A 25,071-nucleotide genomic window follows, 5' to 3' on the forward strand; every position below is an offset into this window, starting at 1 on the left:
TTGGAAAGAGCGCACACCAAATTTCAGCCATATTGGTCTATTTCTTTTTGTTTGCGGGTCATATGAATCATGGAAGTCGAGTGATTGTCAAAAAATGGACGAAAAAGAATGGTGATTAAACATTACAGTATGAAAGGCAAAACGCCTCAGGAGACTAAACAGAAGCTTGATAACATTACGGTGACTCTGCACCTTCGATTAGAACAGTTTATAAGTGGTTTCAACATTTTCGGTGTGGCCATATGGGCACAAGTGATGCTGAGCGTTCTGGACTCCCTGTGGATGTTACAACTCCAGAAATTATTGATGAAATCCACGATATGGTGATGGATGACACAAGAGTTAAGGTGCGTGAGATTGCTAGTGCTATGGGCATCTCGAATGAACGGGTACATAATATTTTGCACAAACATTTGGACCTGAGAAGGCTATTCGCAAGATGGGTTCCGGGATTGCTCACGCTTGACCAAAAACGAAATCGTGTGAAGCGTTGCAAACGTGGTTTGCAGCTGTTCAGGAAGAATCCGCTGGATTTTAAGCGTCGTTTCGTCATTGTGGATGAAACATGGATACATTACTATGCACCTAAGACCAAACAACAGTCTAAACAATATGTTACTAAGGGAGAATCTGCACCAAAAGGGCCAAGACCATTCCTTTAGCCGGAAAGGTTATGGCGACTGTATTTTGGGATTCGGAAGCGATAATCCTCATCGACTATCTGAAAAAGTCGATTACAGGTGCATATTATTCATCGTTATTGGACCGTTTGAAAACCGAGCTGCAAGAAAAACGCCGGCGACTGGACCACAAAAAGTCCTTTTCCATCACGACAATGCACCAGCACACACCTCAGCAGTTGTGGTCGCAAAATTATCTGAAATGGGTTACCAACTCGTTGCACATCACCCTATTCTCCAGACTTGGTTCTCTCGGACTTCTATTTGTTCGGCAATGAGAAGAAATGGGTGGCGGGACAAAGATTTTATTTAACCGAGGAGGTGATTGCAGCAACTAATAGCTATTTTACAGACTTAGAAAATTCCTATTATTCGGAAGGGATCAACAAATTAGAACAGCGTTGGACGAAGTATATTAGTCTAAAAGGAGACTATGTCGAAAAATAAAAAAGGTTCACCCCAAACACGTAAGTAGTTTTTCTTTTTGCACGGACTTTTCAAACGCCCCTCGTAGTCTGTTCTGCAGCAGACATTTTCGGCATTAATTAGCTGGGAGATCAACCTCTTCCCTTGCCTATCATTTTATCCAGAATCACGAACCCGTCACTAGAAGGAGAGCACCGTTAGAGCTTTTGCTGTGAAATCCAGTAGATGAATGTTACAAGCTGTAGCGTCTCTCAACTTGCCGACTGGTCGAACCAAACAGATGGGTGAAGAGGTAAAGAGTGGCTGTAGGTGACTGTAGTTTGGCCGTTGCAGAGAGTTAAAATTGCGTAGAGACGCTAGGTTTGTGCTTTTCAGCTCATTGGTAGAGACCGTTCAAAAATTAAAGAAATCCGTGAATGAGCTACGACGTTACTGAATCACTGTAAGCGCATAGTTCCGTTTTTGAAGTGAGATTGTCGGGAGTCACACTAGTGTACACTAGTTCTCATGTGCGTCGTTACAGTCGTCTCCTCACCCATCATCAAGTTCATCTGGTTACTCACAACAGTTGCTTTCCTTTGACGATGTAAGTCAAATATCTCCGTTTGAGCAACAAGCTACCTAACGAAGTAACACCTTAGATATCAGGTTTGACTCTTACACAGTATTGCGCTTGTGTCTATTTATTTATTAGCACTACGATTCTCAATTTGCTTTTAATTTGTAACAAGTAATGACATAATTTTCTATTATGTTCACCTTCGCGTTTAATGAATGTTGTATATATCACGATATTATAGCCAGATACTAGTTCGGTTTTGAGGAAACTATTTTTTTCGTTATTGTCTCTATCATTAATCACACACTTACTCTTCACCAGTTGTTTATTAGTAGCACAGTGTCCGGTAATAATGACCTCCTGTATTTGGAGAGGCCATAGTGATGGGGTTACTAATGTGGTACAGATATCGATCGATAGCGATATACGTACCATTTTCAGCAGGTGCATGGCTTGGCTAGGTGAGTATCGTACCTCTTTATGAAGGAGTACATTCGTAATGGTGGTTCAATGATTACTACCCAGCGAGCGTTTCGCATATGGTTCGAATTTGGTGGAAATGATTCTGTTCTTGATAGAAACACTATTCGAGTTTGCTTATCAAACTTTAGAGCATCAAGTTCCCCACCGAAAAGAGAATCTACTGACCGACGTCGGACTATACGCTGCAAAATGTTGCGCGTGTGATAGCAATTTATAAAGTGTTCAACATTTTAACATGCAACTGCCCCAGCGTTATCTAATAGGACCAGTCATGCTGATGTGGACCACTTTCACTTGTCACATTCTGAAATAAACAAAATTTCCGCTACTAGGCAGCAGAAAACTCTTAGCAACTTCGCCAACGAGCACTTCACAGGTTCGTGTGACAGTTTGCTGCTCCGTTGCCGAATTACGTGTGTGGAGTCCGCCCCCACAAAACAACTGCAACTGCTTCCCAATCGGGCGTCAAGGGTGGGCGAACATGAAAACAACACATTATTTAAAAGATGTACAAATCCACAATTATGAAGATTTCGCGAGAAAATTAGGACCACGCTTTTCATGAAATTAACAGACTTGCTTTTACGTTCGTTGGATTATATACATAGAACTTTTTTGTGGAATTGAAAACTTTTGTTTTAAAAAAATAATAAAAGTACCTTTTCTGTAAAATTTTCACTGTTTAATAACTTTTTGTGTAATAACCATATTTCATGCGTTTTTTTTAATACATCGAATAGGGAATTTTAATAATTTCTTGATTATAGTTCTGGAGGTGTAATATAAAATTAATGTAAAATTCCAAACACTTTACCCCATATCTCAGCTTACACTCAGAATTCCAAAATCTACTCTTGAGATAACATTTATTAGGTTCACAGAAATAAGTTCATAAAAATAAGTGTAAGAAATTTCATAATTCTTTGCCTTATAGATCCTACAAAAAAGGTATATAAACATTAAGACGTATAATTTGCAGGATATTTCTCTTATGTTACATCTCCAGATGGCTACAGATTTGCTGTCAAGGCTTCTCCTCTGGCGTCTAGCTTTTTGCCTTCTTTTCCTTTACCAGGTCTTCAAATGTCTTTTCAGTTGCAGAGAGACATTCCAAATCTATTTTTCTCAAGAGTCTTGAACGAAATGGCCTATCTTAAAGCCCTTTGTCCCCAGTGCTGCCATCCTCCCTACGATTTCATAATTAGTTGCAATTCAGACGAATATGGAAGATGAAAATGTGGCGGAACAGGAATTGCTTCTTCTTTAACAAAGTAGCTTATTTGTTATTGTTTTTAACATACAGAACCAAACCAAATATGTATATGCCACGGCCTTCTAGATGTTTCCCGTGCATGTTTTGCACGGACGTAAACCACTGAATCGTTTCCAGAATGAGATTTTCACTCTGCAGCAGAGTGTGCGCTGATAAGAAACTTCCTGGCAGATTAAAACTGTGTGCCGGACCGAGACTCGAACTCGGGACCTTCGCAGGAGAGCTTCTCTAAAGTTTGGAAGGTAGGAGACGAGGTACTGGCAGAAGTAAGGCTGTGAGGACGGGGCGTGAGTGGTGCTTGGGTAGCTCAGTTGGTAGAGCACTTGCCCGCGAATGGCAAAGGTCCCGAGTTCGAGTCTCGGCCCGGCACACAGTTTTAATCTGCCAGGAAGTTTCACCAGGAAGTTTCACTGAATCGGTTTTCGTCGTGCTAGTATTGAAGTGTTGCTTCAAAACGTAGGAGTTGCGGGAAGGTTGCGAGACGCATGTAATTATTTTTCAAACACTTCGGATTCGATTTCATCATTGGAATTGTGGGCACTTATTGTCCATGTTCCCCTTTCATGCTCCTTGACTCTTGTAACTGCTACTTGGTTTCAGTATAAGTTGTAAGTAGGCTTTCGCTCCCTACATTTCACCTCTGCCACCCTCAAAATTTCTAAGAGAGTGTTTTAGTCAACGTTGTCTAAAGCTTTCTCTGAAACTGCAAATGCTATAGACGAAGGTTCGCCTTTCCTTATCCTATCTTCTAAGAGAATTCGTCGGATCAGCCTCGTGTGTTCCTACACTTCTCGGGAATCTAAACTGATTTTCCCTGAGGTCAGTCTCTACCAATTTTTCGCTATCAGTAGCTCTAACGGAATGTTGTCTATTCCCGGGCCTTGTTTCGACTTAGATCTTTCAGAGCTTTGTCAAACTCTTCTCACAGCATCATATCTCCCAACTCATCTTCTACGTCCACTTCCCTGTCTATAACATTGCTATGAAGTTCGTCTCCCTTGCATACGCACTGCATATGCTCCTTTCTCCTTTCAGCTTTCCCTTCTTTGCCTAGGACTGACTTACTGTCAGAGCTCTTGAAATTCTTTGCTTAGGACTGATTTACTGTCAGTCTTGGAAATCATACAGCTGCTTCTCCTTTCGCCAAAGGCTTCTTCAATTCTCCTGTATGTCTTATCTGTCCTTCCCCTAGTGAAATGTGCTTCTAAATCCTCACATTTATCCCCCAGCCGCCGGCCGTTGTGGCTGAGTGGTTCTAGGCGCTTCAGTCCGGAACCGCGCTGCTGCTACGGTCGCAGGTTCAAATCCAGCCTCGGACATGGATGTGTGTGGTATCCTTAGGTTAGTTAGGTTTAAGTAGTTCTTAGTCTAGGAGTCTAGGAGACTGATGACCTCAGATGTTAAGTCCCATAGTGCTCAGAGCCCTTTGACCCATATTTTTTATCCTCCAGCCATTCCTGCCTAGCAATTCTGCATTTCCTATAAATCTCGTTTCAAATGTTTGTATTCCCTTTCGCCTAATTCATTTTCAACATTTTTAAATTTCCTTCTTGTATCGGTTACATTCAAAATCTCTTGTGTTATCCAAGGATTTCCATTATCCCTTATCTTTTTATCTACTTCATCCTCTGCCTCCTTCACTACTTCATCTCTCAAAGCTACCAGTTCTTCTTCTAATGTACTCCTTTTCTCTGTACTTGTCAATCTTTCGCTTATGCTCCCTCTAAAAAGCTCTGGTCCTTTCAGTTCATTCAGGTCCCATTCCTAACTTTTTTGTGATTTCTTCAGTTTTACCTACAGTTCATAACCACTAAATCCTGGTCAGAGCGTTCATCTGCCCATGGAAATATCTTACAGTTTAAAGCCCTGTTGCCAAATCTCTGTCGTACCATTATACAATACATTAATCAATCTGGAAACTTCCAATGACTCCAGGTCTCTTCCATGTACACAACTATCTTATGATTCCTAAAACAATTGTTAGCTCTGTGCAATGTTCTACCAGCCGGCTTCCTTTTTCATTCCTTTCCCCCAGTCAATATTAACTTACTATTTTCCCTTCTCTTCCTTTTCCTACTATCGAATTCCGGTTTCCCATGACTATTAAATTTTCGTCTTCCTTAACTATCTGAATAATTTATTTTGTCTCCTCACATCGTTCTTCAATCTCTTCATCATCTGCGGAGAAAACTATGGATGTAAACTTGCACTAATATGATGGGAGTGCATTTCGTGTCTATCTTCGCTACGCTAATGCCGTCACTATGCTATTTACAGTAACTTATCCGCGTTCATATTAAATCTACTCCTGCATTGCTCTTGTTTGATTTTGTATTTATAATCCTGTATTCATCTGACCAGAAGTTCTGTTCCTCCTTCCACCGAATCTGGCTAATTCCCAAGAATCTAACTTTAACTTATTTATTTCCCGTTTTAAATTCTTATAATCTACCTGCCCATTAAGAGTTCTATCATTTCACGCTCCAGTCCGTAGAACGCCAGTTTTGTTTCTCCTGATAACGACATTCTCCTGAGTTTTTCTCGCCAGGCGATCAGAATGGGGGACTATTTTGCCCATTAGGATACCATCGTCATTTAACCATACAGTATAGTTGCATCCCCTCATGAATAGTTACTGCTGTAGTATCTGCCCGATTTCAACCGTTCCCAGTACCAGCACAGCAACGCCTTTTTGGTTGATGCTACAAGGCAAGGTCAGTCACTGATACAGACTGTTATCACTGCAACCATTGAAAAGGCAGCTGCCCCTCTTCAGAAAACACATGTTTGTCCGGCCCCCCCGTCGTGGTTGCACCTGAGGTACGGCTATCTGTATCACTGAGGTACGCACGCCTCCTTACCGATGGAAAGGTCCATGCTTCAGGTGGGGAGTCGGGTCGTACTGCAGACTACAAAAAAACTGAAATATAAGTCAGTCTTCCTGCTTATGGTATTGTGTGATCAAAGATGCCATTGAAATTAGGACCCAAGGCGATCTAATCAACAGCTTACGACTGATCTAGGCGTCGAATCTAGTTCATAGACCGGCGCCCCTACTTTCTTCACTCCCAGCACCCACCGTGGCCACTGCACAGGAGTGGAGGGATTTTTTTTCTCGGTTTAAGTCAAACAACATGCTCCATTCTCACATTATTTCTAAACATTCTATTTCAGACACTTCAGAAACCGAGCTATAGGGGATAGCAGTAGAAATGCTATAGAAAAGTGAAATTGGATCAGACAGACCCCTATAACACATTTTTTGTTCTATCAGCTAAGCAACCTAATACATGTTAGTTATTTCACTGTAATTGCTCTAAAGCTAAATTATTGGTGGACAGTTGCCGTAACCAGAGTTAGACGGTGCACATCGTTACGGTCGAACCTGACACCTTTCTGTATCGCCTCCGTTTTTCCAATTTAAGGATCTGAAAAACTCTCTTAGGTCTGCAGTGAGTAGGTTTGGTGACATGGAGTGTACTAATTTGCATTCCCCTTCAGATCAGACTTTGTCCCTGTCGTGATGAAATATTGTAAGACCTGTTGAAATATGTTGTACGAATGCCTTGCTTACAAATCGCTGTTATTTTACTACCTGCGACTACTGATAGTATTCGCTTGCAAATCACGACCTTTAACCAATATTTACTAAAAATTCATCGTTTGTAGCTACTGCATTCTTGCGCTAACACATCTGAGCAGACTTCACATGCCAAGACAAGGCGATCTGAGAAATGTTGCCAGGGCAGAATCACGCCGACACAGGCAACCGTCTCAGTGAGCAGCTGTGTTACCTTACACCGTGCCGTTACCGTACACTGCTTCGGCCCCCTACGTGACCAGAAGCTGTTCCTTGTCATATTAAACCAGGCCATGCAGAGCTTAATTTCTAAAATTGTATGTCCGGAAAGGACCTCGTGCCTCATCAACCATATAACTCTCCTCTCCAGCCCCCCCCCCCCCCCCCCCCCCCCCACACACACACCACGCCGTCCCACCAGCCACTAAAATTAAAAGTTTCGATTTTAGAAAAGTTGTTGTAAAACTGACAATGGAACCCTACTTTTCAAAGTAGTGTTGACGTCTGTCACCGTCGCAGTGTCATTATGCTCCCCAGATGTGCTCGATGTATACGGGAACAAGACGGTAGTCTTCGTGACTATGGCGTCATGTTTTCAAAGGCTGCCAGTTGTAGCTATTCGGTGAAAGCGTGTCCATTTTTAGTTAATAAAACATTTAGCGGTGATTGAGGATGGCGATATTCGTGACCCGTTGGGGTCACGTACAATTCCAACTTCCTGAAGAGCTAGGAAAAACAAAGCATGACGTGACGTGAGACGCGGAGCGAAATGTTTAGTAAATGCTGTAAATGTCATTTGTCTTCTGTACATTGAACAATATTGCAACGGGATTGATTGAAGTTCTATTCACTACTATCAAAAAGCAACACATTTGGCTCAAATGGCTCTGAGCACTATGGGACTCAACTTCTGAGGTCATCAGTCCCCTAGAACTTAGAACTTCTTAAACCTAACTACCCTGTGCACCGCCTGACACACAGCCTAACTAGAAATGTGACACTGGACGAGTAAGAGTCTAATTTTTATGGGTGCATACTTTACAAATCATAGCGCCGCTCTTACCTTGCAGTCTTCATTCGTTTCCGTCGTAATACCGCGATTATGACATGTCTGAGAACTGTGGCGCTGCAGCCGCTTCATACTTCTCCACTCGTTCTTTCTTACTGAAACAGGCAGAACTGTAATGCTAGTTGATACTTTTTGTTAGTACAGGAGGTGAGTACACGGTCTTGCTGCTGCGAAATAGCACTGACAAGGCGAAATAACCACTTGTCAGGATCTGATGGCCTGTGTTTTGTGAGACTATGGAGGATGTAAGACGAAAATTAAAGTCATCCAGTGTACGCAATTCCAAATTCGAGTAGGAGAGATGTCTGGAGCATGCTTTATGACATAGTCGTTGCTCCAGACCAAAACCATACAAATTTCGTTTAATGCAAACAAAACGGTTTTATTCTTGCTCATGCCACTCCCACCGTATATGCTGCGTCAAACGAAAACTATACACAGACCTATGATAGAAATTAAGAAAAATCAGGCTTCAATTGCAAGGTAAAGTTTTATTAGCTTACCGAGGTTTCGATGCCAATTATGGTATCTCCTTCAAAACAAAAATTACATTATTTTGTCTGCCAAACGTTGGCCATGACACAGAATAAAATTAACACAGAATAAAGACGCATAGTCATAAGATTATGTCTGTCAAAACCAAAAACGTTAAGACAAACATAGACGTTGCTACGCCGACCAGGATTAAGAGTCACACGTAAGCAACAAGGAAACTAGTTATTAATCGTGGCCGGCGTAGCACAGTCTACGTTTGTCTTAAGGTTTTTAGTTTTGACAGACGTAATCTTATAACTATGCGTCTTTATTCTGTTTTAATTTTATTATGTGTCATGGCCAACGTTTGCCCCACAAAATAATTAAATATTTGTTCTGAAGAAGATACCATTATTGGCATGGAAACCTAGGTAAACTAATTAAATTTTACCTTGCAACTGAAGACGGATTTTCTTAATTTCTGAATAATTCACAGTTGCTGAAGAGATGCAGTATCTTAAAGAGCTACGTTACGGCTATGTATCAGCGACCAAAAAGCGCTTTGTTTTTGTATTCCTTTGACCAGGGAAACTTAAATTTATGGGCTATGGACGAAATGTGTAACTTAATCTATTATTCGCTTCTGTAAATTTTTGAAGTCTGTAATACTTTTATTTTAATAATTAATCACCATTTAGAGATTGGACTTCATCATCATGTCATGTTCTCTGGTACTGTTGTTATACTCAGAAACGCCTCGAAAGTGTGTGTTTGTCAACGTAGTTGCTAGACATTCTCGGAGCGAGAAAGAAACTATAACTGTCATACGTATTCAAATACCCGTGATGTGTAAAGAGGCAGAAAAAGGCGCTGCGGTCGGCATCGCCAATATAACAAAGGTCTGGCGCAGTTTTTAGATCTGTTACTGCAGCTACAATGGCAGATTGTAAAGATTTACTTAAGTCTAAACGTAGCGTTTTGTAGTTGGCGCCGGCCGTGGTGGTCTCGTGGTTCTAGGCGCGCAGTCCGGAACCGCGCGACTGCTACGGTCGCAGGTTCGAATCCTGCCTCGGGCATGGATGTGTGTGATGTCCTTAGGTTAGTTAGGTTTAAGTAGTTCTAAGTTCTACGGGACTGATGACCACAGCTGTTAAGTCCCATAGTGCTCAGAGCCATTTGTAGTTGGCGCACGAGCGATGCGTCACAGCATCTACCTCGGAGAGCAATGAACTAGGTATTTTACCGTATCGCGATTTCACGAGTGTACCGTGAATATCAGGAATACAGCAAAACATCAAATCTGCGACTTCGCTGAGGCCAGAAAAAAATCCTGCAAGAACGGGAACAACGGCTACTGATAAAAATCGTTCAGCGTGACAGAAGTGCTACCCTTCCGTTAACTGCTGCAGATTTCAATGCTCGTCAATCAACAAGTGTCAGCGAAGGAAACCATTCAACGAAACATCATCGATATGGGCTTTCGGAGCCGAAGGCTCACTCGTGTTCCATTGATGACTCCACGACACAAAGTTTTACCCCTCCCCTGGGACCGTCAACACCGAAATTGCAATGTTGATGACTGGAAACACGTTGCCTGTTCCGAGAAGTCTCGTTTCAAATTGTATCGAGCGGATGGACGTGTGCGGGTATGGAGACAACCTCGTGGACCATGCACGTCAGCAGGGGACTGTTCAAGCTGGTCTAGGCTCTGTAATCGTGTGGTGCTTGTGGAGTTGGAGTGATATGGGACCCCTGAACATTTAGATACGACTCTGACAGGTGACACGTACGTAAGCTTCCTGTCTGATCACCTGCATCCATTCATGTCCATTGTGCATTCCGACGGAGTTGGACAATTCCAGCAGGACAATACGACGTCCCATACGTCCAGAATTGCTCCAGGAACGCTATTCTGAGTTTAAACACTTCCGCTGGCCACCAAACTCCCCAGATATGAAGATCATTGAGCATATCTGGGGTGCCTTGCAATGTGCAGTTCAGAAGAGATCTCCATCCGTTCGTACCCTTATGGATCTATGGGCATCTCTGGAGGATTCATAGTGTCAGTTCCCTCCAGCACTAATTCAGACATTATTTGAGTCCATGCCACGTCGTGTTGCAGCACTTCTGCGTACTCACGGGGCCCTACACGACATTAGGCAGGTCTACCAGTTCATTTGCTCTTCGGTATGTGCTGATCAGCCAGAACATAATAAGCACTTACCTAACTAAAGGTATATCCACGGATTATAGCGACGTGCGTCTTGGCATGGAAGCTATGATGCCTTGGTAGGTCGCTGGAGAGAACTGGTCTCTGATCTGTAACGACAAGTCACTTAATTCCCCTACAGACTGTGGAGGGGGCGATGAGCTCTGTCGCCACGTTTAATTACACCCCAAATGTATGGGACTGGGTTATATTCTGCCTATTTTGGGGTCCAGAACACAAATTGGAACTCGCCATTATGTTTCTAGAACCATTCTATTACACTCTTGGCGCATTATCGTGTTGAAAAACGCCACTGCCATCGGGAAACATGATCGTAATGAAGGTGTGCACGTCGTCTGCAACCTGTGTACTATACTTCTTGGCCATCTTGGTGCACCACCGGATGATGTCCACATGAATGTTCCCAAGAGCAAAATCGAGCCGTCACCAGCTTGTCTCCTCCCAACAGTACGGGTGTCAAGGAGCTGTTACCCTGAAAGACTGCGGACTCGCGTCCTACCATCGGCGTTACGAAGAAAGTATCAGGAATCATCTGCCCACGCAACACTCTATCATTGCTCCAACTTCCAGTGCCAATGGTGACGTGCCGACTCCAGCCGTAGTTGCTGATGTCGCGGTGTTAACACTGCACTTGCATGGGTCGGCGACTGAGGAGGACCGTCGTTAGGAGTGTCACGTTCATTGCGTTTTCAGACAAACCTCTACTCTCCCCAGCATTACAGTCTGATGTTAGTTCCGCCACAGTTCGATGCTTGTCCTGTTTTACAGTCTGTCCAGCCTACGAAGTCCGGCATCTTGAATGAGGGGTGGCCGCCCAACCCCACCACGTGTGGACGTGGTTTCTCACGTGTGAACGTGGTTTCTCCTTGTTCTCAAGACGCTCACCACAGCACTTCTCGAATACCTGACAAAGCGAACAGTTTCGGAAGTTCCCGTGCGATCCTCCGGGCCATCACAATCTGCCCTGAGTCGAACACAGACACGCTCCTTCCCCATACTGCACACGGACAGCACGCTTTCTGACGCTACAAGCGCCGTGTGTGTGTCACTCAACGCCAGGTGACGCTGCTGTCGGCTGAACGAGTTTAAGTCGATAATAGGACGGTGGTCATAATGCTCTGGCTCAACCGTGCCTGTGTAATATGCAATGCTAACAGATCAGTAATTATTGTATAATAATCGTCATGCCTAACAGTTCCTTATGTCACAGAAGCAAGTCGGTCATTTTGTGGTATTTCAACTTGCACGGTGGGTACAAAGCCGAGATGATATTTGTGTGAATTTACAGTCCTTTCAAAAGGCTACGTGTGATGTAGGAATACCGCCTATCTGCGGTAATGGTTGTGAACTCTTGTACTCACTCGCTTTTCTGCCCCAGTCGAACCCATTTGTGCGTGACAACAGGTTCAGGCGACAAGTGGGCAGCGACAGAGAATCACAAGCCGAGTCTACGAGCAGACAGAGACGTTGAGCTCGGAGATAACGTCACAGGACTCGTTGGCGGATCTAAAAGGAGTATGCGGAAGTCATTTCTGATTTCTATGCGTTGCTGTGATGGGGCGAGATCTGCCGTGCGTTAAAAGCGCATACCATTGAGATGCCATCTTTAGCTATTCCAAGGGTATTGTGTTGATACCTGTGCATTTCATAGCTAATGATCGCCTAAAAACTTGTACTACGCACCATATCGGCACTACATGAGTTACCAGAGCGTAACAAAGTCACAAAGTACCACTTTAAGTGAGAAATTGGTACTTACAAGGAATTCACACTGGAAGAACTATCCAGCAGTGAAAGTCTTCCATACTGCGGAAACTAGTAATACATTTTGCAGCGACACCTGAATTGCCCCCTCTGTTTATTGATTGGATAGCCACTGAATTGATATTTATTTATTTAATGGGATAATAACAATTATTAAAAGGTGGCAATTTTATTTAAGAATTGATTTTACTCTTTCGATTGTTGCGATTCAGCGATAGCGCAATGCTGCTCGCTTTGGAGAATACACATTTTATAAGAGTTATTTGGTCCAGGAAACACTTTTGCGATCACGGTTGCGATTTAGACGGTATTCGCGTTATTGTACTGATGAAAAGTTATTGTTTCCGAAAGACGCAGGTTCGATTAAAGCTGTGTGCACTTTCGCGCGTATAATGAAAATATTCATAACACGTCGCGTAACAAAATGAAACATGCGAATCACAACCGTGATCAAACGAAGAAAATATATGATAACGTAAATGTTCTTCGCTGTTATTCAGGACAGGCTCAGATTAGACCTTGCAAGTTTTAGTAATAGGAAATCACAAGACGTTGCGGTTAGGAGATATTTGTTTTGAATAACTTGTATTTACCTTTTCTCTCTCTCCTTTTTACAGCCTTTATACCTTCACATCGATTAAGGAACTTTTCCTTCTCTACCGACCAGTACGAGAACAAAATTCAGACTCAACAAAATGTCTTACATCGAATTATTACATGCTTAACCCTTAACAATCATATATAGTTTCGTAGTACAAACAATGCTAATTTATTCCGTGCACTGGAAAGTCTTTGATACACTGAGCACAAAAATGAAAATAATAAAATTATAATTACATTTTTAATATCATGAATACTTCTTTAAATCATGAAAATAATGTTTGACATCGTCGTAATATTAATTTTTATCGTTGTTGCACTACATTGCCCCCTTTGGATGTACAGTCACACTTGTTTGACTGGACATCCAAGCAGGCTTATTTTCCTTGTCTGTTCTGTTTAAAGTTCACTGTGTTCTTTCACTTGGAAGGATGTGCTTTGTTTACTTTTGAGTCCCAGGGATTTTGAGTTACGCTCCCCCATTCGGGCAAAGGCCTATGGGAAAAACCCCGGAAAAAACCACGGCGGAGCGAGCACATCTTCCACACCCTCTTTTTTTAATTTTCAACATTTGAATATTCACTACGTATGACATTTAATAATGGTAAAATTTCGTGATAGTGCTGCTGGTGACGACGGCTGGTGACTTGGTGTACTGCAGCACCGATGTCTCGCCCCATCAGGTAAGTCTGCGATGGACTGCGATGACGTGGCAGGGTGCGGTAAGGGATGACGGATGATGTCGCTGCAGTGTGCTGCCCTCACCGACACGTGAGCTCAGCATCCCAGCATACAGTCACATGAAATTCAAACAGCAGTATCAGTTCCTTAAATTAACATCTAAATTACATCATATTTCAGGCACTCTTTCACTCAACAAGAAGAATGTGTTTTTTTTTTTTTTGTGAGGTGTTCGACTGTTGGGGAGTTTCTTTATCATAATGCAAGTCCATTCGTCCTTCCGACGTAACTGACTATCTGCAATTAAAGGTTCATGTAATTACGTTCCAACATTGATACAGTTTTGCAACGGGTTTATGATATAGTCAGTAGCAGTTCCCAACACTGGTACGACTCACCACTGTTGCTGACTGATCGATAAAAACACTTGCTCTTGAGTTTCAGTTTGCCTGGAATGTTACGTCCACGCATGTGGTCCCAATAACACTCTGAATATTTGGCATTACCAAACACTCGTAGCACAAAATTTGAAAACGAAATCATGGTAACACAATGCACTCATTGAGCGTCCACTTTTGTGTTAAATTCCACTCTTTCGCCAGTGAAACAAAGTTCGTACGCGTCGAGGATAATGTTCACAGGAAGTCTTTGTTCATAGGTCATCTGTGACATGTTCACTCCACCACGTAGTCACTTGATCACAGTTATCAAGTCTGACAAGGTGAAGTCCTTGTGCTACCCATAAGAATGTCTTTACACAGTCTAGTTATATAATGATGAATAACTGAATGATTGTACATATCAAATGAAGTACATAATTGTAGTCATTTACAATATAAACGCAAATCCTAAGTCATATATTTTCTTGAAAAGGTGCTCCTGGACTTACAAAGAATTGTGCAGTCATAAACACAAGTCTGTAAATGTTTGTCTGTGTAATGATCTGTTCAGTTATGGACAACATCTTGTTCGACCTGGTTTATAGCTCATGCAAGTCCGAGCACTAACTTACAGGGGAAAAATCGTTAAATCTATACGTAACTCGCGTAAACTTTACATGTGGTAAGTGTATCCTGTACACAGTCTGAAAAAAAAAAAAAAAAAAAAAAAGAACATAACCTGCTCACCCTAGTGAGTTCAAAATAGTTAACAATCAACAAAATGAAACGTTTATTTTCTAAAGTCACTATATCCTACTGTTGTGTGAAATATGCAGTTGTGGTCACTGTTCGTAGTTTCACACGCATAAGTTCCTGAAAGTTTACTAAATCTCAACAAGTTCGTATTATGTTTGATTAAGTGTCTTAGGGTGGAATCATCTTGAAGCAATTCTTCTTCTCCTTGCTGCAGCTCGGTGTCCTCGTCTCCGTCGAACTGGAGCTAAAATTTTCTTACAACTAATTGGTATTCTGAGAGTCTCTCCCTCCAAGCAGTACTGATGCTTTCAATGATGTATGTTCCTATTCTCCCACACGTTACATCGCAGTGTCCATGAAATACTTATACACTAGTCCATTAATTAATAATTGCCACTTAGCTTACTCGCACAGTACTTGAGTCTTTGATGTTTGACTACACCTCATTACGACACACGTAAAAGGTCATCTACTGTACTTAAGATACATATCTCTTCAAGTCTTTGTGATTGTATAGTCCATTCTGTCTATTTGAGCTGGGATGGACCAAGAAATAACTATTTTTATGTGGTGTACCTATGATCACAAATGATCCTGAATATAACGGAAACCACTTCTTTATTTTCTCTTCAATAATGACGCTTTCTGATAATTCCTTACTAACACCGTATCTCCCACGTTAAATTGTTGAGTATTCTGTTGTGTCTGGTCGTGTGATTCTTACCGTTTCTGTGGATTCTCGTATAGTGTGACCAATGCTTGTCTAACTTTGTCCTCCCAGTCTTCCGGTTCGGTATTTAGTTTTGGAAGTGGGTTGACCCAGCTATTGTCCGCTTTTGTTTTTAATGTGAGTTCTTCTGGAGTAAAACCTGTCGATAAATGTGGTATGTAGTTTACAATACTTTCAAACGGCTCTATGTATTCTACCCACTTAGTTTGTTTAGCTGAGCAGTACGTTCTCACAAATCGATTAAACTCGCGGAACACAAGTTCTGTGAGATTACCTTGGGGGTGGACCTTCGAAATGAAAATTGGTTTTATATTACGTTTCTCCAAGAATTTCTTCCCGGTAACACTCGTAAAAAATGGTTCAAATGGTTCAAATGGCTCTGAGCACTATGGGACTCACCTGCTGTGGTCATCAGTCCCCTAGAACTTAGAACTACTTAAACCTAACTAACCTAAGGACATCACACACACCCATGCCCGAGGCAGGATTCGAACCTGCGACCGTAGCAGCAGCGCGGCTCCGGACTGGAGTGCCTAGAACCGTACGGACACCGCCGCCGGCCGTAAAATTTGAGGCATTGTCAGAGAGTAATTTTTCTGGCGTTCCGAAATGAGGTATGTAATCATTTTACAATCGGTTTATTATCGTTCTCGTGGCTGTTGTTCTTGTAGCAAATAGCTTTACAAACTTAGTAAAGTTATCTAGCACTGCTACGAGGTATTTGACCCATCCTCTGGCAGTGGGCAGAGGTCCAGCGATGTCAATACTTAAAAGTTGGCGCGCAGCAGTTGGAACAATTGACTGCATTAATGTCTGCGATGATAAAGCACACGGCTTTACGCGCTGGCAAATGTCACATGCTCGCGTCATCCGTAGGATCTTTCTATACATTTTATTAAAATGACAATACATTCTTAGTTTCGCCAGGCACTTCCTTGAACCGAAATGACCCCAAACATTATGTGTATATATTATAAACTTTTGCTCACATTGCTGCGGAATACATACTAGCCGGTTTCGTGAATCCTCATGTCTTCTAAAGAATAACACATCCTGATGTAACCTGTAATATTTATGCAATTTCGAAGTAGGATCCGTCCTCAATTGATCCTTGATCTCGTGCCAAATATTATCTATATCCTGTTTTTATCCCATATTTTTACACATGTCTAGAAAATATTTACAATTAACATTGTCCACCATTAGTAACACTTTAAATTCCGATGCTTGCTCTGTGAGTTCACTAAATTGAGGTAAACCTTGGGGTATCCTAGACAAAGCATCTGCCACAATATTATTACTTCCTTTGATGTAAATAATCTGGAAATCATACTCCTGCAACGCTAATGTCCATCTTGCCAAACGTGCATGGAGAAGTTTACAGGTCAGCAGGAAACTCAAAGCCTGATGATCACAGTATACCCGAACGTGTCTACCATAAACATAATAATGAAATTTGCGAAACGCCCATACCACTGCCAATGTTTCAAGCTCTGTAGTGGAATATGCGCGTTCGCATTCCGATAATACACGACGTGAGAAAGATATTATTTTTATTTGCTCGTGTCCATCTACTGTTTCTGTTTGAAATAAACACGCACCTGAGCATCTGAGGTTATGCAAAAATCCTTACTGAGATCTGGATGGTGCAAGATTTCAGCATTTAACAAGCAATGCTTGATCGTGTCGAAATCATGTGCACACTGGTCAGTCCACACCCACGGCGCATTCTTTTTCAGAAGCCCCCATAGATGTTCGCTCTTAAGCCATTGATTAGGCACGAACTTTCGGAAAAAGGATACAAGACCCATATATGCTATTAATTGCCTTTTGTTGGCCGGATATGGACAATTTCTGATAGCCTCGAGTTTCGTACTATCCGGGAAGATTCCTTCTGATGATACTATATGTCCTAGAAACTTTATCTCCGTCTTTCCAAACTTGGACTTCTTAAGGTTACTAGTTTCGTACTATCCGGGAAGATTCCTTCTGATGATACTATATGTCCTAGAAACTTTATCTCCGTCTTCCCAAACTTGGACTTCTTAAGGTTAACCGTAACACCTGCAATTTCAAATTTGTGTAACACCAAGTTAATTAGTTTGATCTGCTCGTCCCACGTTGTGAGACAATCAATAAATCGTCCACATAGACAGTAACTTGCTCTAACAAATCCGGGCCGAGGACAGTGTCAAGCGCATTAATAAAGACTCCGGCACTGACATTCAATCCGAATGGCAATACTCTGAATTGATAGCTTCTTCCTCTATAAATGAATGCTGCATATATCCCAGATATTGGCGTTAAGACCACCTGCCAGTATGACTCGCGGAGATCCAGGCTTGATAGATACTTTATCCCATGGAACTTCTGTAATAGTTCTTCTAGATTCTCAGGCCGCGCCCTGACAGGCATAATAATTTGATTAATCCGGCGAGCGTCGAGAACCAACCTTACGCTTCCATCGGATTTCATTATCGGTAAAAGTGGGTTACTATATGGCGATAACGAGATCTCAATAATTCCCCATTACAGCATTCATTTAATTACTTCTGTTACTGCTTCCCTTTACGCGCTGGGTATTGAGTGCGTTTGATGACAGTAAATTTCATGGGGAAACACTTGCATGTCGTACACGTAACCTTTAATTAGTCCAGGTTTTTTCAAAAATACTCTACGATAATTAGTAAGTGTGTCTAATAATTGCTTTTGTTGCAGACGGTCAAGACCAGAGGATTGTTGTGCTTTTTCTACTATTTCAGAGAGGTGGATATTCTCCTCGTCCTTCACATCTTCCATGACCGGGAATGTACTGCAATTGAAACTATCTTGAAGCCGCCATAAATGTGCAAGAATCGATTCTATCTTTAAAATTTGACAGTATTTTCCATGCAATTCTTTGGTCTTTACCAAGTCCAACCTGACTCTCGTGTCACCGAAGCACATGCTGCATTCACCCTTTGCGAGATCGATTATAGTTTCCGTCTCTCGCAAAATATCTAATCCGAGGAGACAGTTCACAGCTAAATTCTTTACAATAAGGAAGGTGCACTCTTTGGTTCCCCTACCAAAATTAATACAAATCCGTGTCTGTTCCCGAACTAGTTGGGCTTTCTGACTAATGGCTCCTGTAACTCGACAATTAGTGATTGGAAAATCCGGAATCTTTCTAATCTTCTTTAAGTGAAGAAAGAACGATTCATTCAGCACAGAAACAGATGCTCCAGTATCTAAAATCACCGTAGTTTGAATACCATAATATCACAAACTATAGCTGCTTGTACAACTTCCCGTTCAAACAAATTACACTTCTTCCGAAAATCTTGACATAATTCCTGTCATATATCGACTCCGTCATTATATCTTAATATCTGCATAGTTGAACTACGTTGCTGAGCAACATCAACAGAATTATTCCTACACACTGCATCTTTTGCGTCGTTCGACCCGATCGCTGCTAATTCTATGCGACACACATGCTCATTGTTACTACAGCTGGTTGTCTGCACGTTTGCTTGCTCGTTACTAACATCATTCATGCAAGTGCCCCCTAGACACCCTGCGACTGACACACGGGAGCAGAATGTCGTCGCATCTAGTTTGACTGACTGGTACTGGTTGGGGGTTGCGGTTCACTTACCTCAATGATCTTGATATTTTGATTCGGTGGTTGCCATGGCTGCGCATTCATATGCTGCTGCATGTTATTTGACATATTTGTATTGTACGGGGGTTGTACATGATTGTTGTTGTGATATTGCGGTGGCCTAGGCTGCTGCCATTCATGTTGTGTATAATTCTGTGTTGACCAGTTATGTGGTGGTTGCATGTTTTGCTGATTATTTGAAAAATTACCGCTATTGTAATTGGCGTTAGCTCTAAAATCTCGTTTCCGTTTCTTTGAAAAGTTTCCGTTATTGTTTTGTCCACTATTGTTCTGTGGATGATAATTGTGATTCGGTGCATTACCGTACTGTCCATTTGTGTTCATATTGTGGTTCTGCCATCCTGAATAATTCAGACTATTCCAATGATTTTGATTCCCATAGTAGGTGTTTCTATTACTATTGTTCTTGTTGTTTCGGCCGTTGCCATTACCATTACCATTATCCGACGAATTATTCCCATAATGGTGTCTGTCCTCTTCGATAACCAAATCTAAAGAGTCCAGTACAGATAGAAAATGTTCCACGTTGTCTTCAGGAATGTGAAACGATTTCTCCTTTAGATCACGCGGTAACTTCTCCTTTAATATCTTTAAAACATCACACTCAGGAATTGGTGTGGTAAATATTTCACTTTGTCCAGATACTTTTCGAAATATTTCCACAAAGTACCGCCCTTTCTATTAAATGGCTCAGGACTATAAACTTCTTTTTCTTAATCGTTCTTGTACCCCACACGACCAATACTTGTTTAGAAAAGCTTGTTCCAATTTATCGAAGGAGCTGCATTGTTCAGCTTTCTGTGTCGCGAACAACGCTGGCTCACCTTGAATATGGGTAATGGTAAAGACAATTTTCTCCCTTTCGTTCCAACTTTTTGGCATTATTCCGCTGATCCCTTTGATAAACACAATTGGATGGGGTCCGTTCTTATCATTGGTAAACTTATGAAACTGTGAATTCTTCACTAAAGCATCCTGAGTCACCAATGATTGTGTATGGTCTTGATAAACGGATGTTACTCCACGTGTTGGATTGAAATTATTGCCGTCTGCCCCCTACATTCAGTTAAAGGCGTTTCATAATGATCAGGGTGTGTTTCTGTGATACTAGCACACTCCGGTGAACTGTTATGAGATGTTTGCATAAGTGTTTCATTAAGCACTTTCTGCACGTTTTGTAATTCAGTCTGGAGTTCATGAATCTTTGTGTTGTTTTCATGTATCAGTTGTGTTCCTGCTCGTTGTAACATCACAGGTAGTTCCTTCTGTACAACAGTACTAATTTGTTTGTCTTTGTCATTTAGCTATATGTTGAATGTGGTCACAACGCGTTCTTCTTGTTCTTTGCATTTTTGTTCTACTACGTTTTGGTTATCAACCGTAAGGTTTTCTATACGTGTACTTACGTTGCGTATTTCTGCTTCCAAAGAAGTGTGTGTTTGTTGTAATTTGTCCACATCCTGGGTTACTTGCTTTACATTCTGTGGTAAGTCATGGTATGTTTGTTGCATACTTGAAATGTTGCTCTGTATGGCAGACAAACTTTTGATCTATCTCTTTTGAGAACTGTGAAAAGCTTAACTGCGTACGCTCGTCTAATTGACCGACGGGTTCATCCAAGGTCCTAATCCGTTCATCTACTCTGCTAATATAATTATTAATATCAGTTGCAAGCTGTTTAGCAGTTTCTTGTTCGCGCTGTATCTGTGATTGTTCCTGTATTTTAAACATTTGTTCCATTTTCATCATTAAGAGAGAAAATGGATCCATTACTGTTTGTGTTGGCTCTATCGGTGGTAAATCGACTGTAACTGGTGTTTCTTGTGGTTCTGCTTCAGTATGCACTTGAACTACCGTCTGTATTCTGCCTGAGTGTTCTACAGCAGATGGATCACTGACTTTAATATTAGTGTTCTGTTCTATATCCTCTGTCTGATCTGAAAAAAAATATTATCAATTTCTACATCACTAGTTATTTCTTCCTCCTCTGAATGTTCTACAGTTACTTCCTGCTGTGTAGCTTTTCTTACACGTCGCACTGTTTTCACCATGTTTGCAAATGTTTGGGTGCAAGTCTAATCGGGAAAACGTCACACGCAACACATCAATTATTCTGTCGCACAAAACATAAAATAATTACTACACTGCGCCGGATTGTAAACAGTACTATAAATGTTCACTTTTGTTTGATTAAAATTCAGTTCCAATTTCGTTCAGTTAACCTCTACTGAAAACACTTGATGCTGTATTTTACTGATCCTTCTCGCAGTTATTTAATTAAAATTGACTCTTGTAGGACACACAAAATGCCAATTTATTTTGTTTCGTTAGTAAGTTACAGCATCAGGTTGAAGAAGATGTGCCTACATTACGCAGTGCTTCGTTCTACTGCCGCTGGGATGGAATCGTACAACAAAAATATCGTGCTTAGGGTCGTCGTAGATTTCCGCTCATTACAGCATGAAACAAATAGAAAAAACTCACATTAGCACACATATATAAGCTAGTTCTGTCAATAGGTTGCCACTAAATTGCCCCTTCTGTTTATTGCTTGGATAGCTATCGAATTTCTATTTATTTATTTAGTGGGATAATAATAATTATTAAAAGGTGGCAATTTTATTTAAGCATTGATTTTACTCTTTCGATTGTTGCGAGTCAGCGATAGTGCAATGCTGCTCGCTTTGGAGAACACACATTTTATAAGAGTTATTTTGTCCAGGAAACACTTTTGCGATCACGGTTGCGATTTAGACGGTATTCGCGTTATTGTACTGATTAAAAGTTATCGTTTCCGAAAGACGCAGGTTCGATTAAAGCTGTGTGCACTTTCGCGCGTATAATGAAAATATTCATAACACGTCGCGTAACAAAAAGAAACATGCGAATCACAACCGTGGTCAAACGAAGAAAATATATGATAACGCAAATGTTCTTCGCTATTATTCAGGACAGGCACAGATTAGACCTTGCAAGTTTTAGTTATAGGAAATCACAAGACATTGCAGTTTGGAGATATTTGTTTTGAATAACTTGTATTTACCTTTTCTCTCTCTCCTTTTTACAGCCTTTATACCTTCACATCGGTTAAGGAACTTTTCCTTCTCTACCGACCAGTACGAGAACAAAATTCAGACTCAACAAAATGTCTTACATCGAATTATTACATGCTTAACCCTTAACAATCATATATAGTTTCGTAGTACAAACAATGCTAATTTATTCCGTGCACTGGAAAGTCTTTGATACACTGAGCACAAAAATGAAAATAATAAAATTATAATTACATTTTTATTATCATGAATACTTCTTTAAATCATGAAAATAATGTTTGACATCGTCGTAATATTAATTTTCATTGTTGTAGCACTACAACCAGCAGTAATGTATAAGGTCTTTGAACTTCAGTAACGACTGCCTTAAATTTGAAACTGGAGGTACAGACTTATGTCAAATTATGACTTGGTTAATTTCAAACGTGGATTGAAAACATGGTAATGTTCTATAAAAGCACGTTCTGCTGCGTTGTTACACGTTTCATATCCGCAATTTCTCCGACAGTAGCTTCAGATGCGGTTAAAGTTTAGTTGACATTTAGATATTGAGGATATGTGATAGCGCCGCACCTCACAAACTATCCTGAAATAACGTCTGAATTAGATCTCTATCGTGTAGGCCTCCTGCAAACCTTATTCATAAAAGATCATATACTCTAAAGTCATTAACCGCTTATTGCAAAGGGTGTATCGTCTTGATATAACAATTCCTCTGTTTTATTACATAAACTCAGTGTAAGTAGAGGGAGGTGGACAGTCAGAAAGTAGCAGGTGTGACTAGGCTTCCGCTTCCAGGTCAAGGTGTCAGTTACACGACGAAACGATTACTTAAAGCCACCTCTACACCAGATCTATCTAATAATGTATTACGACATTAATTCGTCGAGATATGGCTGAAATGATGGAGTAGAGATTAATTACATGATTTAATAACGTTGTGGAATAACAGGGCGGCCAACATGATTAATTAACAGTGCCGACAGCGTGCTTCAGAACTGAGGAGGAAGCCTCGCGAGTTACTGGGATGGCCACGCAGTTGGCATCCCTGGCTGCGGTGTCCCTCGTTAATGAGCTCCTTTTGTCTCGAGGCGAGAAGCTGACGGCCTGAGACTCTGCGTCCCAAGATCTCGTCGTCACGACGGAGTTCTGGAGGGAAATTTTCCGTCTCTCGCTGAGAAGGCGCCGTAAGGAGAAATGGAGCGCACTGAGACCCCAAAAAAGGTAACGGCTCTCTGTGTGATACACTCCCAAGTTTTAACGAGTTTCGTTTCTGGACCCCGTGTGGAAAAATCACTTTGTACCCAAAGAAATATAATTAATTACCTCTGGGCGAGGGAACGCTAATTTTACAGGCTTGTAGCCTTTTACGCCAACGCGATCGCACAGTCAGGAACACTTCTCTCTCGCCCTGCTGCGTTGCAAAAGCGCGTCAGCTGAAAATTAAGGGTCTAATAAAAGTAGGTATTGAACTCTGTATGTCGTTCGCTCGTCAGCGCAGTTTTACATGTGCGCATTACTTTCTGCGAACACTGACTAGAAAAAAACGTCAGACACGAATTCTTCAGTGTAATACGTCCAGCAAATTTTATGTGCAACTTAAACTTCAAATAAAGACATTCAACCAGTTTACTTTACTCTTTGTTATCATGAAGGTATTGAATAGAATTGGGGAGAAGAGGAGTTTGTGGCACAACTTGACGAGATGAAGGGACCGGTTGGTAGGACATGTTCTGAGGCATCAAGGGGTCACAAATTTAGCATTGGAGGGCAGCGTGAGGGGTAATAATCGTAGAGGGAGACCAAGAGATGAATACACTAAGCAGATTCAGAAGGATGTAGGTTGCAGTAGGTACTGGGAGATGAAGAAACTTGCACAGGATAGGGTAGCACGGAGAGCTGCGTCAAACCAGTCTCAGGACTGAAGACCACAACAACAACAACAACAAACAACAACAATCAGCGAAAATTTCATCAGAGAATATACACACTATCCGCTCAGAAGTATCGGGACATTAATATGGTTTTGTCCATCCTTTGCCTCTACTGCTGTTTGAACTCTCTTGGGGATCCCTTCAAGGAGGTGTCTCAGTATCCATGGAGGAATGTCAGCCCATTCTTACCTATGAGCTGAACACCAGAGAGAGTAATAATGTTGTATGTTGGTGTCCGCAGCGAGGCCGATGTCATACCTCATCCCAAAGATGGTCTACTGGGTTCATATCAGGACTGTGGGGAGACCAGTCCATATCAGGAATGTTATTTTCACAAACCATAGCCTCACAGATGATTCTTTTTGACAGCATGCTTTGACACGTTCAAGCCAACAATCCTCGTCCCCGAAGTGCTCCTCTACTGCACGTGGTACACAATGTTGTAAAATGTGTCGATATCCTTTCCGCATTTGGAATTTTCTTAGGCGCAATGAGGGGACAACACCATTACCACGAAAAAATCCCAAAAATATACCACCATCGCCTCTGTACTTCGCTGTTGCCACTACACGTGATGGGAGGTAACGTACTCAGGGCAGGTGCCAAAACCAAACACATTCATGTGAGTCTCATATGGTATATCGTGATTCTTCACTTTACCTTCAGGTTGTCCCTATGCCGCTGAGATTACCATTCATATTGATAGGAAAAATGTTCAAATGTGTGTGAAAT

The sequence above is a fragment of the Schistocerca serialis genome, chromosome 5 (genome assembly GCF_023864345.2).
Source record: "Schistocerca serialis cubense isolate TAMUIC-IGC-003099 chromosome 5, iqSchSeri2.2, whole genome shotgun sequence".
NCBI classification, from domain to species: Eukaryota; Metazoa; Arthropoda; class Insecta; order Orthoptera; family Acrididae; genus Schistocerca; species Schistocerca serialis.